The following is a 19,795-nucleotide window of genomic DNA, read 5'->3' as shown; positions in this document are numbered from 1 at the left end:
ATTAATTTTTTTTTTCTGAATTTGACAGAAATCTTTCAACGCTATTTTTTCTTGTCTGTAAGGTGGATCACTCAAAAAGTCATTTTAATACCTCTCCGTTGAGCCTCAAAATAAAGTATATCACTCCCCACATATTTTTCTTAGAAGTATTAACTATAGATACCAATGTGACCATCTCCATCCGGTAATGATTGGACATTCACAAAGTTATGACAGTCTGTTATTCTCGCTATCAAATAGTTATTATTCAAATGTGTAACAATCGCTGTCATGTGAGAATGACTAGACTGATGCAAGATATCACACAGATCCACCGACAGTTTTATTAATTTTATAAATTCATTATTTTTTGCACGTAACGATTTTAATAAGCTTTTTTTGTTCCATAACCTTAATACGATTACAGTTTTAACAGTATTACTGTATTCACACCTTAGGTTTTCCAGGGAATTTCCCACTTCAGTTACTTGATTACAAAGCGTTTCATCTGTTTTTCCACATAGGGTTTAATCTATCTTCTCTCAAATTCTTTCGCTATACCATACTAGATTTCATATTTTCTTTCCTATCTCCTATACTACTACAATCAAAACTGCTAATTTTAAGCAAAATTTTCTGCATGATGTTGTACGAACTTACTTCCCTAGATCCCCACAGGACCTGACGACAGGATCTACAATTATTAATATTCCGAGCCCCAAACTCAACATTTATAAATGATGAACGAGATCTGAAATTCTCAGAACCTCCTTTTCTTGTCGTATTTGCAGAATGGGAGGGCATCTGTACATTTGGACAGGCGGCAATAAAATCCACTGAACTGACCACACATAATGTCACTCATTTATGACGAAAACACCTCACAATGCTTGCAATCTACGAAAGGTTTCTTCACATCTAACTTCAAGTTGTAGATTATATCAAAATTGTGTTGTATTCGTTTACCTCAACCTTTTTTTAATTTTTTTATTTCGGTTCCTAACCACCCACTCTGTTCAAAAATTTTTATTACACTGAGTAGCCACCAACACCTCAGCTCCAACTTGTGTCTATCTAGTACGAATTTTGTTTCGTTGCTACCAATATAAAGTGTTCTCCGTTGAAGCCTCATCTGCATACCATCTTAAACAACATGTCTGCGTCAGACACCCTGTAGTTCTTTTGATAGCTTGCCAAAGTTCGGCAGTTGAGTGCACTAAAATTTGTGCTTTTCCTGAATATTTATGTACCTTGAAATCACCATTCATCGAAAATTTCTAAGACTCTTTGTGAGACAAAATTATTCTAAAATTGAGTGATTTAAAAAAATTGTGTTCAGGTGATTGTAACTTGATTCTAACATGGCTCTCTCTCTGTCAAGGGTCAGCCTGGTGTTAATTGCGGAATGTGCAGGTGCACCATCATGCTGATACCACATACGTCGACGCGTTTCCAGTGGGACATTTTCGCGCAACGTTGGCAGATCATTCTGTAGAAACGTGATTTATGTTGCAGCTGTTTGTTACAACACGCAACTGAACGTCGGAGGTTTCAAGCGTCAACTTTAGGTTACAATATCTCCGGATGTAATTAACATTTTACAATGCAACAAACGGCACTGATTACGTATTTGTTTATATGTTCAGATGTGCTAACAAAACTAACGTGGTTCAATTTAAAAAAAACGTAGGTTTGTGTTAAAAAACATACTTCCGTGCATTTTTGTATGGTTTGTACTAAACAATTACACTAGCCCCTCTCCTCACGTTCGGTCTGTGGAATCGGTTCGTCAGTATTTGATGTGGTTTACGAAATATATCCAGCGGTAATGTTAGATGACTCACCCTATATATATATATATATGGAAAAACTAATATTAAACCTTACGCTGCAAATTTATATGCAGTATCTCATCATGTTATTTGCTTACGTACTAAGGAGCGAAAATGGAGTACTCTGCCTCTTCGCAGAACTAATTTAATATTTAAATTGGTAACTGAAATTGATTACTAATCATTTTATGGGCATAGGTTATATACGTTTAAATACATACTATTATATATGTGCTGTCCATTCCCTCTGTACTTGTAAGTATGCACCTAAATTATTCTGTAATTTTAGTTACATTTCTAGTCACCAGTTATCAGTCAAGTAAACGATCCTTCACTTGTAAGAGTGCATTATTGTTTCCATAGAGAAGATTAGTTTTTCCATGCAGTTGTTGTGGTGGTATTTAAAAATATACTAAATAGCCGATGGTTATAATTAAACTTTCCCTAGAATGCGTAAACCAACTACCGTACGAGTACCAAACTTGGTAGCGTTAATGTCAAAGACATGGGGAAGACAAATAATGTAGAATCACTTCAACTGAAACACTTTTAATGTTCTGCTACGGTACATCATACAATTACATACCGGTACCACTACTGCTTCAAAAGGGGGCTCAATATGGGGCACATCTGTCTCCAGAAGAGTCTGAAAGCGATAGATTGCATTCAGCGCAGCAAAAAAAAAAAAAAGGCCGTAGCTATGCTGACAAACTCTCTTGGCATGCGGCGCTTCAGATCAGCACATGTCCTACCTAGCCTCACAACCAGAAATCATAGGGAGTTAGATCAGGTGATCGTGCCAGCCAAGCATTTGGATACGATCGGCTGGTAATTCCAAAAGTGTTTCGGAGGAACAGGTGAATTCTATGAGCGATGTGCGGTGGGGTCCCATCTTGCATGAAAACTGTTGAGTTCAATGCGTCTCTCTTCTGTAGGGCGGGTATGACATGCTGGCGAAGCATATCACAGTAACGCTGGCCGGTCACACTACAAGCTTTTGGTCCTTGACTGCCAACCTGTTCAAAAAAAGAGTGAAAGAATGGCTCAACGATGAACGTAGCCATGAAGCCACACCGTACGGTGCATGTTCACCGTACAGAGGAACTTCATGCTTAGTGACTGGAGGTGAAGATCCCCATAGTCGGCAATTCTGTATGTTCATCTCACACGTCAGAGAGAAATGAGCCTCGTCCATCCTTAGGATGATCTAGGGCCAGCCCTCGTCAACTTCAATCCTTGATAGAAAGTGGAGAGCGAAATCAACATGTCGTTGTGCACGAAGTGGTGCAAGCTGCTGTACGATATTGATCTTGTATGGATACCATTTGAGAATGGTTCGAAGCACCTTTCCTACAGTGGACCACAGGATGTTCAACTGTCGTGACACAGCACGCGCACTGCCTGACGATCGCAAATTGCGCGGAGCGCTCCCTGCCGTATCAACAGCGATTTCGTCAACCGCTTGCAGAGAAACCGTTCATCGGCCTCTTTTAGAAGAGACGCTCATTCCTCCAGTTGATTTGAACTTCTTCACAAGGTTCTGCACCGCATGTGGAGAAAGAGGACCCTTCCGTAATCCTTTCAGCCGGCGACATTCTCGAGGTGCATCTGCAGCATTACTGTTGATTTGATAGTAGAGTCTCACCAATAATGCCCTCATTTTGACACGTCAACAATTCACTGCGACTGGTCAGGTGTGTGAGCCTGTGAATCACGATGACTGTTCACGGACAGCACATGGTGGCCATAGTTGGAACTGGGCTGTGGCGCTGTGACGTATGGAAATCACCCATCCCATACTCTGGACATTAATCCTACCAACTTTGGTACTTTTACGGTAGTTAGCTTCGGTGTTATGCGGGACGTCCAAAAAGATACAAGCCGGAGTCTGGAATGCGAAAATCGGTGACAGGACGGTAATATCGTGGCGTGTGCAAAGATGTGTGGTTCCCACCACAGCATTAAAGTTCACAGCCCGTCGCTAGAGGACATGTCTGCACATCAGTTGAGTATACAGAGCCAGCAGCAACATGCATCAAGCGTCCAACGCTGCCAGTCGTGTTGCAAACAGTGACATGGAGGCGTCAGCAGAAGAGCAAAGAGGCGTTGTTCGTTTTCTGACAACGGAAGGAGTAGGGGGAACGGACATTTATCGACGAATGTAGCCGACCTTTGTGACCGAGTGGTTCTAGGCGCTTCAGTCCGGAACCACGCGACTGCTACGGTAGCAGGTTCGAATCGTGCCTCGTGCATGGATGTGTGTGATGTCCATAGGTTAATTAGGTTTAAGTAGTTCTAAGTTCTAGAGGACTGATGACCTCAGCTGTTAAGTCCCATAGTGCTCAGAGCCATTTGAACCATTTCGACGAATGTCACAAGTGTACGGCGAACACTGCGTGTCCCCTGCATGGGTCAAGGCGTGGCACAAGCGCTTCAGGGAAGGACGGTTGTCGTTAGCTAATGCTGCACGGTCTGGAGCACCACACTGCATTGCCGATGACATCGTCCAGTTAGTGGATGCACTCATTACCCAAGACCGCCGAGTGACAGTGAAAGCCATAACCGCCGCTGTCGGATTGAGCATCGGAAATGTTCACACCATGTTGAAAGTACGACTGCACATGCGCAAAGTGTGTGCCCAAGTGTGCCCTATGAGTGCCACACAGTCTTCAACCACACCATGAAGCATGTTGAATGGCCCACTGTCTTGCTCGTCTACAGCGCTATGCTCGGGAAGAGAATGCATTCCTGGCACGAGTGGTGGCTGGAGATGAGTCATGGTATCATCACTTCTAACCAGAATCAAACCGACAAAGTCTCCAGGTGAAGCATCCAGGGTCACCACCACAAAAAAAAAAAAACAAGACATCCACAAGAGTGCAGGAAACGTTAGACTATCGTTCTTCTTTGACCAAGATGGCCATCTTCTGATTCACTTCCTGCAGCACGGGACAACAGTGAATGCCCAGCTTTATTCGCAAACCTTGACCACCCTTCGCCAAGGCAATATCACCTGTGGGGCCATTCTGCTCCACGACAATGCAAAGCCTCATACGGCCAACACAGACGCGGCACTCCCGCAAAAATTCAAATGGGAGATTCTCGGCCGCCCTCCATACAGTCCGGACCCCTCTCCCTGTGATTACGCCATTTTTGGTCCCCTTAAAAAGGCTCTGAGTGGCAAACGATTCACCTCAGACGACGACGTTCAGCTGTACGTGCGGAACTGGTTAACATCGCAACCCCAGGAATTTATTGAGACAGCCATTCACTGCCTTGTGTCACAGTGGGACGAGTGTCTCAACAGCCAGGGTCAATACTTCTAACATACTGGTACAGGTTTCTGTAATTATGCCTCCGTCTTGTTTCTTTTTGAAAGTCCCTTATACAACGTATTAAATAGGAAAAGATTAATTTTAATCACTCTGTATACTTCTGAAATTACGAACTTTGAAGTTCTAAGGCTAACATTTTATTTACGTGATTCCTGAAACTTACCTATTAATTTCAGTAGAATAATGTTGGCCGCCAAATGGTAAAGTTCAAAAACCTGCAAATGAAGGTATTTTTTTCCGTATTGTCACGTTTGATACGGAAAGGCAATATTTAAGCGGTCTGTTACATATAATAATAATTTTCACAGTATCAAAAGGTGAGGACGTCAAACGTTACAACAACATGACTTCAGTTATTTTCTAAACTGCAGCAGTTCAGCTGGCTTGGTACAATCCCCCAGTTCATTCTTACATGTGCTAACATGTAACCAGTTACATGTTCAACTGTAATTCTTGTTTTCTTTTTCCATTACACTTTTCTTTTAGTTTCATTGGTTTTTGCTATCATTCTCCCACTGCAAATTTGATAGCCTACAATATCTCAGAAAATATGCCGCCGACATGTTCGTTCTTACAGAAAGATTTCTTGAATCTTTCTTGGTAATAACAATGCCAGAGTGGTTATCTACAGAATCCAGTTGATTTTGGCCCGCTGTCTAAGATTCTGTTCATTTCACATGAAAACTGTTGTGGATGGCAGTTTGTCCTTGGGGCCTGAATATAACATCATTTGGTGTCCAGACTAGTAGCATGCTTTAAAAGTAATAAACGACGTTGGACTAAAATAGATCCGGCTTGATTTTGTTATCATTATTCAAGTAATTCATCTTAATCCATATATTGCCTGGCAAAATCTTCCTGGCAGATTAAAACTGTGTGCCGGACGAAGATTCGATCTCGGGACCTTTGCCTTTTTCGGGCAAGTGCTCTACCAACTGAGCTACCCAAGGATGACTCACTACCCATCCTCACAGCTTCAATTCCGCCAGCACCTCGTCTTCTACCTTCCAGACTTCACAGAAGCTCTCCTGCGAACCCCCAGAGCACTTGCTCGCTTAAGGGCAAAGGTCCTGAGTTCGAGTCTCCTTCCGGCACACGGTTTTAATCTTCCAGCAAGTTTCATATCAGAGCACACTCCGCTGCAGAGTGAAAATTTCATTCTGGAAACATCTTCAATATTTGATACAAACAAATTCCTGAGGTAGCCTGCAGCCTGTTTTCAATCTTTCTAGCTGTTAAACCTTGTGTAGAAGATTAGAAGGAAAATTTTTCACTTTCAGAAACAATTTACTCTATTCACTAGCAACAGTTTGAAATATCTAAAGTTTTCTTCGTCATAACGTCTGAATTGTCTTTCTGCCTCTAGGAGGCAGATGTTCTTGCTCTGTTCTTGACCCAGCACACGACTTTAAGCCGAACATCCAGCAAAGAGGTTAAGCACAGAGATTAAGACCATTGGGACAGTAGTAATGTAGGTCTGACTGAAATATTCTCTCTCCTATGACTGCGGTTGTCCGGAAAAATTTCCAAGGGTTCCATTGTGGACGTTAGATAAGCGAAACAATAATATAAATCAATATAAGAGAAATAAAAATAAATCAATATAAGCGAAACACCAATATAAATCAATGCTTAATCCTTTATCAACTTATTTAAATTGAAATAGTACAGTGCAAAACAAAAGTAGAATCTGTGGCGAAGAGAAACATTTTATTCCCTGGCAGGGGATGGGATTAACTACTACGAAATTTGGTTTTTGGTTCTAGTAATACATTTTGTGAAATAGCACATCCCTACATGTTGCGAGTTTTTACAGTAGTTCCTTGCGTTGTATGTATTGCGTTTAAAGTAAATGGTAGGGTTCCGGCGCAGTTATTAAATTCTTAATTACGGATGTTGTGGCATCAAAATGAATGTACTACATCACTTCCAACACAAGAAATGCGTTACAGAACTCTCTATAGTACTTTACTAGTAAAACAAATCTGGAATTAGCAACCACAGGTGCAATCAGGCGTTAGTCAATAAGTGAAATAGTTCATGAAACAGAGGTGTCAGGGACATCTTTTGTGACGAATTAACGTTGTTCAAGATGAATATTACCTTTCTTGATCGTTTATAAAAAACAATCTTAAAATCCAATGCTTGGAACATTGTAGAAAGTGTCCGACTAAGATCATGCTTGGATTTGTTACTGTGAAAGAGGCGTGGACACACTGTTCCACACCACAATGAGACCCGCATGCAGTATCGTGATCGTTGTATATGTATGAGTATCATGTCAACGTACTGCTGAAATCGACTGAAGTGGGCCTTAGAAAAATCTATACCAACATTGTCTGTTTCGTAGTCTGTATTTTCCGCCAACAATAAGGAAACTTAAATTTTGAAACCTCTGAAGTTTCTCTATAAAGAGTCCTTTGATTACAGATAAATAAATGATACACTAATGGCGCAGAAAGTGTGAAAAAGTCTGAACTTTGAAACTGGAAGTCCAACAGTGAACGTTGTTCTCCTCACCAAAACTGTTAAACTGATGTCGATGTATCGCCTTACAAAGAAAAATGCCTCGCATTTCATCTACACATAAACTTGAGAACAATTTTTGCGACATGTTTGGCGAGCAGCAGTCACTCGACTGTAAGAAGATGTGAACAGCCGCAACGAAGAAAGATTCTGGTGAATGCAGACCCAGACACACAGAACGCCAGTTTGTTTGGCCAGGAATCGAGCGAGATGCCGTGACTGCTATGACACTAGTGTCATATTCGAGAGAAGCGAGTTACAGATGCCCAAACGATCATCCAGATTTACTTTGTATGTGGTTACACAAAATCAGTTAAGTAATGTTCAGTTAAGACGAGATGGTGCCGCTGGGAAGAAGAAGGTGTTTTCCTGTTTCATCCTTTCTCAATTCCGGCTTGCGCACTGTATTTCTGATTTACTCGTCAGCTGACCGATAAATCCTAATCTCTTTTCCTCTTTTTATTTGTATTTTGGCAATGATCATGGACCTTTACCGATACGAGTTGCATGTGCGTTAGACCGTGATTTAAAGCCTGTTTGTGTACATGATGTTTCGCATCCCGGTGCAGGAGATATCATCAGAGGATATCAGAACCTTCGAACTTAAGCAAGCTCAGCACGCAGAACCTATTTTTAAGGATCATAGGTGGTTTTCGGCTTTAGAATCCCAGACATTACACACAGAAATATAAAAAAAGTCATATCACCGCTTAATGGTCATATCCAAAATATCGTAAAAGGTGTAAATACCGGCCTTCAGAGGCTATATCGAAAGATTATAATTGTAATCGGACGTTTAAGATTCAAGTAATTTATTCTGGCATAGCAGAAATACCCAGATATGTGGGTGTGCAGACGCAGACTAAACTCCAACATACTCGTATACGTGCACAACGTGTCTGTGAGGGAAAGGTTCCTCTTAGCAGACTGTTCATTTCTTTTCCATCTGTCAAAGTGATCATATTACACAAACATGTGTGGAATTTATTTTCGTTAGTGTGTGTTATCGAATCACGCAGTTGTCTGTCCTATTAAACCACGTTTTTCTTCGTTGTGGGTACTATCACGCACCTTTAGTTGCATAGTTACTAAACTATCGTGATTATGGATGCATTTTATAACACGTAAAATCCTGATGCGTGTTGAAGGTAACAGACTGCTGTCGAAACGATACATTCTCGTTTTCAGGAGTATTTCTGTTTCATGAAGATTTGAAAAAACGAGGTAGCACAGTAGTTGAGCTACTGGTGTCACACTGAGAAGCACCAAACAAACAGATATAGGGTTTCCGTGGGTTCCCGTTTTAAGATAAACGCCAGGATAGGTATTTGCAGACAAAGTGACCAATTTCCTTCTTCATCCGCATTCAATCCTTTCTGGCATTTACTCTCTCTCTAACGTTCTAATGAATCCTCGTAGAAGGCACATGAATTTCTAGCACCTCATTCTTTTGTAAACTTCATATGAAATACCGTTTATTTAGGACATAATTAATTAGGACTTAACTATACTGCTCAACAGATTTAAAGGATCGCTTTTTTTTTGAACTGCCTGCTATTGCGACGAATAAGTTTAAAATTTGGCTCGAAGGTGGTTGAAACCTCCCTCAGTTATGAGGCAAAAGCATGGTGCCTTAGTATTTCAATCACGGTCTCGGCGCCGGCCGCTGTGGCCGAGCGGTTATAGGTGCTTCAGTGCGGAATCGCGTTGCTGCTACGGTCGCAGGTTCGAATCCTGCCTAGGGCATGGATGTGTGTGATGTCCTTAGGTTAGTTAGGTTTAAGCAGTTCTAAGTCTAGAGGACTGATGATCTCACATGTTAAGTCCCACAATCTTAGAGCCATTTGAACCATTTTTTTAGGTCTCGGCGACGTTACAAACAGCAAGGTGTCGACACATATGAGAAAAAGGTTAGACCTCTGAAGTTCATGTAAACTGTAAGGTCGGTTAGTGCTATCACATTGCCACCAACTTTTCCCAAAAGTTCCTCCCAATGTGTCATTCGATGAGTAGGTGGTCACAGCCCCTCGTACCAACTTTTCACCCCTTCTTTGACATCACTGCGATGGAGGTGAGAACCGCGACGTACAGCATTGAAATCCGGTGGTTTTGTTATGGGTGGCCGAAGAAAGCATTTCAGATACAGCTCTGCTCAGTATTGACAGAAAAGGCCTTATGGTGTAATATAAAGTGCGTGTATGATACCAGACCTTTTTCTTCGCTTTGATTTCTACACATTTCACGGCCTAAAACGACAGTCGCAGTACAGCGAGAAACAGGAAAATGTTCTTCACTACCTTTGACACTGCCCTCGGCCGTCTGAACGCTTCTCAAAGAATACTGTGTGGCTGTACCCCACTAAACGCGATGGCATTCCTTTAGAGTGCAACGCGACCGAAATTTTTGCTCTCGTGGAACCACTTGGGACCGTTCAGAATCATTCAACGAAATTAGGACTTGATCCGAAGCAGGAAATGTCACTTATGTTTTTTTCCACCCTTCCGTGGTGTGCTCACGTGGAAGTGCAGATTGACATGTGCGTGAATAAAACGGCGAAGGGTCCTTCTAAGATCCACAGTTCGGGAACACTCTCGGTGCCACCCACACACTTACACAGACCGTGTTAGAAATTATGAGGGCTTTTCGGAAAGAAAGTTCCATTCGACCATAAAATGGAAACCACTGTAACAATTTGATGAATTTTAGCACATATATGATGGATAGTGTCTCTAGTATGCCATTCGATCGTGTCACGCCAGTATTTTCAATTCTCACCGCACAGTGATCACGTAAAGACGCGTAGAAAATAGCGTCTCCTGCCAAGTAGGAGGACCTGGTGAGAGATTTCGCCTGATGTCGTGCAGCCCTCATAACATGACTGTCACGCGTTTCGTTCGTCGTGACAATTCTCGACTGCACTCTGTGGGAGTAATGAAGATGCTCCTGGATTTTTTTCGATGGAAAACGTTTGGTCACACAAACACAGCCCGCAGCTGGCTCGTCATGAGTTTCATCTGTGCTCATATGAACCGTTGGCTAGAAAGACTACGTTTTGGCCCCTACAACAAGCTGTAGACGTGCGTAGAGAACTGGTGGAAGCATTGGAGGAGGCTTTTTGAAGAGGGTATTGGAAAGTTGGTACAACATTTCGATGAATGTATAAGTCGGGGTGGTGACTATATAGAGAGGTAGCTGTGAGGTGTAGCTAACTATTGGAAATAAGACATTTTGGTTTTAACAGTGCTTTTCATTTCACGACCGATCGGAATAGCCCTCGTGTCTTTAGATATTTCGACACCAAATCAGTCTGTCGGCTGCTCTAGCGCCTAGTGGTTAGACAATGCCTACGACACCCGTTGGGTTGGTTTTGATGGCAGGCTGAATTGCTGTCAAAGTTATATACATTCACAACGTGCTCAACACCGAAGGTGTTGGCGAACTTGGGGGTTGTTCGACGGACCCTCTACCGTTTTATTCACTCTCGTGCTAATCTTGCACCCCCAAGTGAGCATACCACAAGAAAACAGAAGACAGGAAGGATGGAAAAGCTTAAGCATCCTTTGTTGCTTCGGATCAGGTTCAAATTCGTTGAGCCGTTTTGAACTATCTCTGGTGGTTCCATCCTATACACGAGCGTAACAACGACGGTCGCGCTACACTCCAAAGGGGTGTGATCAGGTTCAATGGGGATACAGCCACACAGTGTTCTCATAGAAGGGTACAAACATCCGAGGGTGTCAGCAGTGTCAAAAGTTGTCAAGAACTTCTTCCCGTTGCTCCACACACTGCGAACTGTCGTTTTGCACCGCGAAATGTGTAGGGGTCAATGTACAAGGAAAAGGGACGGTTTCAAAAATGATTCAAATGGCTCTGAGCACTACGGGACTTAACATCTATGGTCATCGGTCCCCTAGAACTTAGAACTACTTAAACCTAACTAACCTAAAAACATCACACACATCCATGCCCGAGGCAGGATTCTAACCTGCGACCGTAGCGGTCGCGCGGTTCCAGACTGTAGAGCCTAGAACCGCTCGGCCGGCCGGCGGGACGGTTTTATTGACGTACTTTATGTTACCCCTCTGGGGTCTTTTCGTATCGATTCTGAGCAGCAGGGTGACTGGAATTTTTTCCTCGGCCACCATTAAAAAAACTGCGTGATTTCTATGGTGGATTTTGTGGTTATGAACTCCATCACGGAGACATCAAAACGAAGGATGAATGTTGGTGAGAGGGCCTGTGACGACCTTTTAATTGGGTGACATGTTAACGGTGGCTTTGCTCAGAATTGTGGTGAAATTCGATGGCAATGTGACATTATTAACCGACTTTACAGGTAACGTGAAATTCTGATGTGTGGCCCTTTTCTTTCGCATGCGTCAGTCTTGTTGGTTGAACCATCGTCGAGGCGCCACGCTTCTGCACCAATACAGGGGAAGGTTGTAGGCACGTTAGAGCCAAATTCAAACTGAAGCATTGCTGTGGCAGTCAGTTCAGATGTTTCGAAACAGAGATCCTTTAATCAAATTGTGCAATGTAGTGCCGGGAGTTTTCCTCCCGTTCTCAAATCTCACAAGAATCAGTTAGTTGTTTTCAAGCCACTAGGAAAACAAGACATTGCTATTCAGGAAATCTATGCAGAGGATCTGAGCCGTGTACATGTCAGTGGATTTAAACCCGCTCCGTAATAGTGCAGTTCAGCAGCTAAGCAGTCGTACAGCTTCCGGCTAGTAATGGTTCCATAATGGCCCCATCGTCGATGGGGCGGTAAATATAACTGTCTCAGTCTTTAACGCAGGTTTCATGTGCTAATAAACTATCCTAATATAATAAAAACAACTCACTTTACAACTTGAGGCCTTTACAGTTTAATATCCATTAGTGTTCCATGCAAGACTTGAGTTAAGTGCGAACACCTTTACGACCCCGAATAAAAATGCATATGACATGACCGTCTAACCTTTATTTCCGTTGATAATATTATTGGTCATCAAAGTGAACGCTGTAACGTTGGTATTGCAATACAGCTCTCGGATAAAGGTATTTACACATAGATTCAAAAATGGTTCAAATGGCTCTGAGCACCATGGGACTTAACATCTGAGGTCATCAGTCCCCTAGACTTAGAACTACTTAAACCTAACTAACCTAAGGACGTCACACACATCCATGCCCGAGGCAGGATTCGAACCTGCGACCGCAGCAGCACCGCGGTTTCGGAATAAAGCGCCGAGAACCGCTCGCCCATTGCGGCCGGCTTACACATAAATCATATTCCGTATTTTGTAATTCAGAACAGTTCTCATCTGGATGGATAATAAGAAAGACGCTACAATAAGTTTTGCACTAATAAGTTTTACGTGAAATACGTAGTAAACAATGCTTTATCTTAGCTAGAGCGTGGGTTTTCCCTCCGTAAAAAAATTACGGAATTCTTCCGACAACTAAATGTCTCAGGGAAAAGATTGTGGAATGGGGCATAAGACTTCAGTCTTTCTGGTGTGATACGCACCTTTAGGGAGAAGCATCCGGTTATAGAGTGAACTTGGAGACTAAGTAGCAGCCCTCAGGATTCATGGCTCGAGGGAATCCGCCAACTCAGGGCACGACAAGAACAACTTCAATTCGCACCAAGAAAGTTCGCCAAGTTCCACCCCAGGGATATCGCGTTTGCAACGGACACAGCAGAGCCGCTGTCCGACAGAAGGGTGCTTAACGATCAAGCCAGACATTCAGCAGCTTTGAATAAAATGATTTAAGAAGAGGTCACAAAGTCTCTAAATTTCTTATGTTTTACTCATTTCACAAACACAAGAAGACACTCTAAAAATGAGTCAAATTATTTGTATTTTAACTCCGCGTTAGATAATTATTGTTGTGAAACAAGCTAGAAATCACGTAGAATTTCTGAGAACTAGGTGTCTCAGAAACACAAATTATTTTGAAATGTCAGTCACAATAAAAAAATACCATTACAACTATATCAGTTTGTAAAGCAAACCACCGTGTCTGACACAGTTTCGACAGAACACTCCACCGAATTTTTTTAAAAGTTACTCCAGCCTCTGAATTAATTATACAAATTTCCAAAATTATGTCTGATTTTCACGAAGTTAAAATAGATTAATGTATACCTCGAAATATATCTTAAGGTAAAAGAAAAGAAAAATAATACAAAACCAGTTTCCAAGCCCAGATTTGAAATCATTCGTTTATTATTCAACTCATCGGTTTTCAATGGAAATCCATACTAATCACTCATAGTTAGGCTGGAAAAGTGATAGATGAACGCTTATGTGTTATGTGCCTTAGGCGCTGTGGCGTAGTTGGCATCCTTGCTTCGTCTTTTGATAATGTGATCACTATGCCTTTTTGTATTGGTCTGCTGCAGTCAAAATGTACACATGTACACATGTTACCCATGTCAATTGAGCGGACTATTCCAGACATTTGTGTTTTAGTCACTTCACTGAAACGCAAACTTAGTTTTAATGGCGTGTAAGAGAAAAATGTTTGGCAACACAGCAACTTTTATTTTGGGACATATTACTCTGCAAGTACTGGGCATGTTAACATACATGCTTTCAAGTAGTTGTTTAGCTGTTTGCGAAACAATATCGTATTTATGTCTGTTGTTAATCTGCCGATCATTACTCTCTGTCACCCGTAGTATTGTTTCTTGAGCCATCTCTGTCTCTGTAGTCTTTACATTTTTGAATCTTCGATTGTACAAACGCTCAGAGTGTTACTGATGAATGACCTTTATGGGTGGCAGAACTGACTTAGCTTCGTATTTTAAATTCATTTTTATTCGGTTTCAGCTGTTCGGACTGTTAGTAACAAAGCTCTTCAAGTAGCTTTACACTGCAGACAACACACTGGTACTTGCAATCAGGTGATATGAATTGTTAAATGACAAAGAAGACAACAGCCAAATGTAAGGAAAAAAATCAGTTTTTCCCAGTCGTGTTACACTGTAAATAATTCATGCAGATGGACTAAGAAAGCCCATCTTTCAAGAATTTTGCAGGAGTTTTGGACGCTGTTTGAGGTTGTTGACTAATAACGAAGAAAAAGTCATTGCAAAACTTTTAACTCCCCCATATATGGAACGGCATTTATTCCATTCGAGTGAAAGTAGCAGCGTATGTCTTGCAAGCCAAGGGCCAGTAATGTTCTGGATATTTTAAAAAGTGTTGTCAAACAATGTCAGTGGAGTTTACAGACCATTCATTGATGATGTTTGCTAGAAATGTGCTGAATAGAAATCGCAGAACGACTTAGATAGAATTTCAACTTGGCGTAGGGAATAATAGCACTATTTAAAGGTACATATGGATACCGTTCATAAGAAAAATATCGATAATATCGGACTGATAGTAAACTATAGTCTCCTGAATAGCTGTGTATTGCAATTTGTCTACGTATGATTGTATGAGGAAACCAGAAAAATGTTACGTGTACAAGCCATATGGAGAAACGTACGAAGGATACAGTTACTAGAGAGCAGTTGGAAGAATTGGTATGTCTACACATTGTACCTGCATTACTCATAGAGACTAAACAAATGTGGATTGTAGTTCTTAATGTTTGTTGTAATGCCGTTTTTAAGTACAGTTTTTGTCTTATAATTGCTGTAACAAGACTGAAGATGGCTAACGCCGAAATCGGTGATCATAATAAAGTGCATATGCGGTCAGTGACTGAAAATAATTACAGTAGAAACTCCATCTTAATCGCGGGCTCTTAATGTGACGTCATGTCTGTCCTTTAAACAAGCGAAACGAAGTATTAACTTTGGAAACTGTATGTGTCCTCCATGCTTAGCCGGCAGTGCTGTTCTCTTTCTTTGTTTTAAGCCAAACAATAAAAAAAGGAACTATAATTTTCGTGAGCAAATTGTGCTTTCTGTGACATACCCATATGCATCGAAAAATCACTTTGTATATAATGATGCAGACGAAAACAGAGACATTCCCTTTAACAAATAAAAAATACTGGTAGAGCAAACGTAAGTTAATAATTAAGTTAATAATTTCATGACAGTAGCTTAGTTTAAAAAAATTTTGCACATTAAAATGCCGTGGTAATTATTGCTCATTTATGGTACGTGGAGTAGGTCGAATGTTGTTGAACGACTGTCATACTGTGAACAGCTGAAAATCAGAAGAAGGAACGGACAGAAACCGTCAAATATAGACCCGACAGGTAAAGTAAAAATGCCTCTATATATTTTAATATGCGGTAACGATGACTTACGAAGGTGAAAATGGGAAACAGAATTGCAAGCAACCCTATACTGTCCATCCTTGCGAGAACTTGAAGTGCATTTTAGATGTAAGTCACGATATCATAAAAATACATGAAATGTAAATCTTGTAGACAGTTAAGAAATGAAATCCTTCACAGGCATGAGACGATACTGCAGAACTCTAAGATCATATCTAACTCTACTTACGAGAAATTCATTTTTCAATTAAATGATGACGTAGAAACGTTTGCTGGAAAAATTTCAATATATTTAGATTACTTCGGCTGGACTGTCGTGGCTGGACAAAGATTTGGGAGTGCAGCCATTCGACAGCTCTCAATTATATGAATTTGAAACTATTTTTGTTAACTAGACCAAAATTATGATTCTATAGGGTGAATGTATCAGGTAAGTGACCTTGGTCCAGAAACGAACGGGTCGATAATTGTAAGTGAAAATCGACTCAAATTGCTACTTTGCCTCGCACAGTGCTCAAAGTAAGAGCGCCATCTTCCGAATGCTGCTCATGACGCACATAATTCCAGCTAGATACTATCCTATACCCTGAGGTAATTTCAGCTCTCATGCATTGTAACAGCAAACGTAACTTGATGTTAGAGAGATCGAAAATCCTGCGTGTACGGTATAGTAACAATAAATTACAAATGGTTCAAATGGCTCTGAGTACTATGGGACTTAACTTCTGAGGTCATCAGTCCCCTAGAACTTAGAACTACTTAAACCTAACTAACCTAAGGCCATCATACACATCCATGCCCGAGGCAGGATTCGAACCTGCCACCGTAGCGGTCGCGCGGTTCCAGACTGTAGCGCCTAGAACCGCTCGGCCACTCCGGCCGGCAATAAATTACATTTACCTACATAAGTTTCAGATGATGCTGTACTTAAACAGTTGCTCAAAGTGGCGTCCCCAGCGTTAATGCAGGCATGGCATCGTGGCACAAAATTCTGTCACAACCATTTTAACATCTCCGGTGCCGTTTGAACAGTGTCGCATGCAGACGAGGATTCTGGACACGAGGTGTTCTTCAGTTTCAACAGGCGTTTAGCACACAAGACTTTTCATATGGCCCCAGTAGCAGAAACCAAATGGCGATCTGGTGAATGTGCTGGGTTCGAAATTGGCACCCCTCTCCTTATCCACAGTCTGTCACAGATGTTCACGAACCTTCAGTCCAAAGTAAGGTGGATTTCCATCGCATCGGAAACACATTTGTTGACTGAACGGGATACGTTCCGGGAACCTGAGTAGTACATCTTTGATAAGTAGAATGTACACTGCTCCATTTAAGTGAGGAGGAAGAAGAAAAGGGCCTAGTATGCAATTTCCGCATATGACTTTCGACTCGGTCGTTTCTGGACCAAGATCCCTTACCTCAAATTTTACAATTATCCTTCTCCATCATTCCTGAAAGTTTGCAACATCGTCACGGAATCGCTCTGTGTATTCTCAACACACAGATTCTAATACCTCACCATGTCAGAAAAACACAGTTGAAATATATCTGTACATACAATGTATGATTAGCAGCTGAGGGCCTCAAGAAGACAGCGTTCAATCGAACCGTGCCCAAAAAATGGTTCAAATGGCTCTGAGCACTATGGGACTCAACATCTTATGTCATAAGTCCCCTAGAACTTAGAACTACTTAAACCTAACTAACCTAAGGACATCACACACACCCATGCCCGAGGCAGGTTTCGAACCTGCGACTGTAGCAGTCCCGCGGTTCCGAACTGCAGCGCCAGAACCGCTAGACCACCGCGGCCGGCGAACCGTGCCCAAACAATTTTTTGTAAGTAAGCAAAATTGGCACATAAATGTATGTTTCCGTATTTTATATTTCTGCTGTCCACACGATTCCACTATCTTACGCTCCACTATTAGAAGTAAACCACAATTTGAAAACAAAATCTTTGAATCTGCTGAGATACTTAAAAAGAAAAGAGATTTACGACATGTAAGAATTTTCTGTTGCTGCTGCAATTATTTTGCCGAAATTTGCAACATTACTTCATATGCCAGTGAGAACTTTAAAAAATGCTACAGATACAGGAAGAAAATGCGTACAATAACATTTTCAGCGGCTTTTACGCGCTCGGCATTCTGCAGCGGCTGGCAGCGCAAGCTTCCGGCAAGGGCGGGGTTGCCGGCATACTGCGCGCGTCTGCACGCGGCAGGGCTTCGCTCGCGCCCGGCCGGCGTCTTTAAGGCGAGGCAAGGCAAGGCAAGGGTAGGCGAGGCGCACCTCAGATCGATAAGGAATGCCGTGAGCCGCGGCCGGCACAATCGCCGCCTCTTGTCAGCGTGCCGCGCCGCCCTGCCGTGCACTCGGCTGTTTCTCCCTGCGGCGCCGTGATTGGCTGCCACCCCGCCGAGGGCCCCCTAAACACCTGTCGCTCCCGACAGCCACCGCTGAATCTCTCCCGAGGCGCAAAAATGGGAGATTGTACATTCAGGCATCGGTGACGTCGCTGCCGCCTGTTCTACTCTAACGCCTGTGAGAACTGTAAAAGCGTCAAAGAATTGCCCGAAAGAATTTTAACTCGCTTGACACGCAGAGCAGCAAACCTGTAGTAAAACAGGACAGAGAGAGTATGCGAGGTCCCATTTCTCCCCTCTCTTTTCTGATCGAATAGTTTAGTGTTGGCCCGCTGCTGTGGCCGAGCGGTTCTATGCGCTTCAGTCCGGAACAACGCGGCTGCTAATGTCGCAGGTTCGAATCCTGCCTCGGGCATGGATGTGTGTGATGTCCTTAGGTTAGGTAGGTTTAAGTAGATCTAAGTCTAGGTGACTGATGACCTTAGATGTTAAGTCCCATAGTGCTTAGAGCCAGTTGAACCATTTGAGTTTAGTGTTAAGCCAAGCTAAACCCATTTGGGTACGTGAAATTTAAAATTTTTCCGGCGAATTAAATGTTCGGGATTGCAGCTGATCACCGTGAATTTCAGTAGGCTATATATCGACTCGACACCTGCTAGTCAGGTACAGGTGAGCCATAGAAGAGTAACGAAGACGTTCTCTGCTCCGCCTTACATAACGCACTCAGAATATTGCCGCCCATGCGTCAGAGACACGGCGGCAGGAGGACCACATCACCTGGCGCCAGCACCCTCGCTGGAGAAACTCCAAAGATCAGCTGTCTTCGGCGTTGCCGCTAGCCGCAATCATCGGATTATCCTGGCGTCTTCGTCTGGAGCAAATCTCGGATATGACGTGATAAGTGATGCGTATTTCAATGGATTCTTTTATAATGGAGTACCTAAAAGATGTTGTAGTGACCAAAATTAAAGTTTCGTTCTACTCCATTGAATGTCCGTTGGAGATATAATGTTCTGCAATTTCAGACTTGCTAGATTGCAGGGGCCTAGAGCAACGTTTATGTTCGGCTACACGATACCTGTGAAGCACAGAACACGAGAAGCACTTCTCAGGTAGTCAAGCGTTTCTAAGTGGTTTTCTAGTTGCAACTGAAAATGAAAGGAGTCAGTTTTCAATGTTGATCCTTTCTCTGTGTTACCACAGTTGATACGTTACTATACTGTACTGTATTATACTGTGCTGGCGTAACAGGACGTATAAGAGACCTAGTTGTATCTTGGTGCGTCAAAGCAATACACTGTTCTATTTTCACCAAACTGTCGTGTTCAAGTGATAGCACCTATATCTTGGGTCTTCTGCTTCAGCTGTGATACCTAGGAATTCCAGTGGGAAGATTTGGGAACGGTTTATCCTAATGGAAAGACTGGAATCCTCACATAACTGTTTCAGCGTTCATCATCTTTAATATATGACTTGAGTTTATTAAAGCCAAACGAGCTTTAAAAACAATAAACAGTAAAACTAATAG

At 42.2% G+C, this 19,795-nt stretch overlaps 1 protein-coding gene across 3 annotated transcripts in view; it reads left to right on the top strand.

Annotated features, from left to right (window-relative positions):
• The window catches only part of LOC126161991 (GTP-binding protein drn-1-like), a 323,419-nt gene that overhangs the window by 153,588 nt on the left and 150,036 nt on the right, over nucleotides 1–19,795 (top strand). The window lies entirely within an intron of this gene.

Source organism: Schistocerca cancellata, chromosome 1 (genome assembly GCF_023864275.1).
Source record: "Schistocerca cancellata isolate TAMUIC-IGC-003103 chromosome 1, iqSchCanc2.1, whole genome shotgun sequence".
NCBI lineage: Eukaryota > Metazoa > Arthropoda > Insecta > Orthoptera > Acrididae > Schistocerca > Schistocerca cancellata.
The sequence above is the reverse complement of the archived record's forward strand: the minus strand, read 5'-3'. Positions and strand labels throughout refer to the sequence as shown.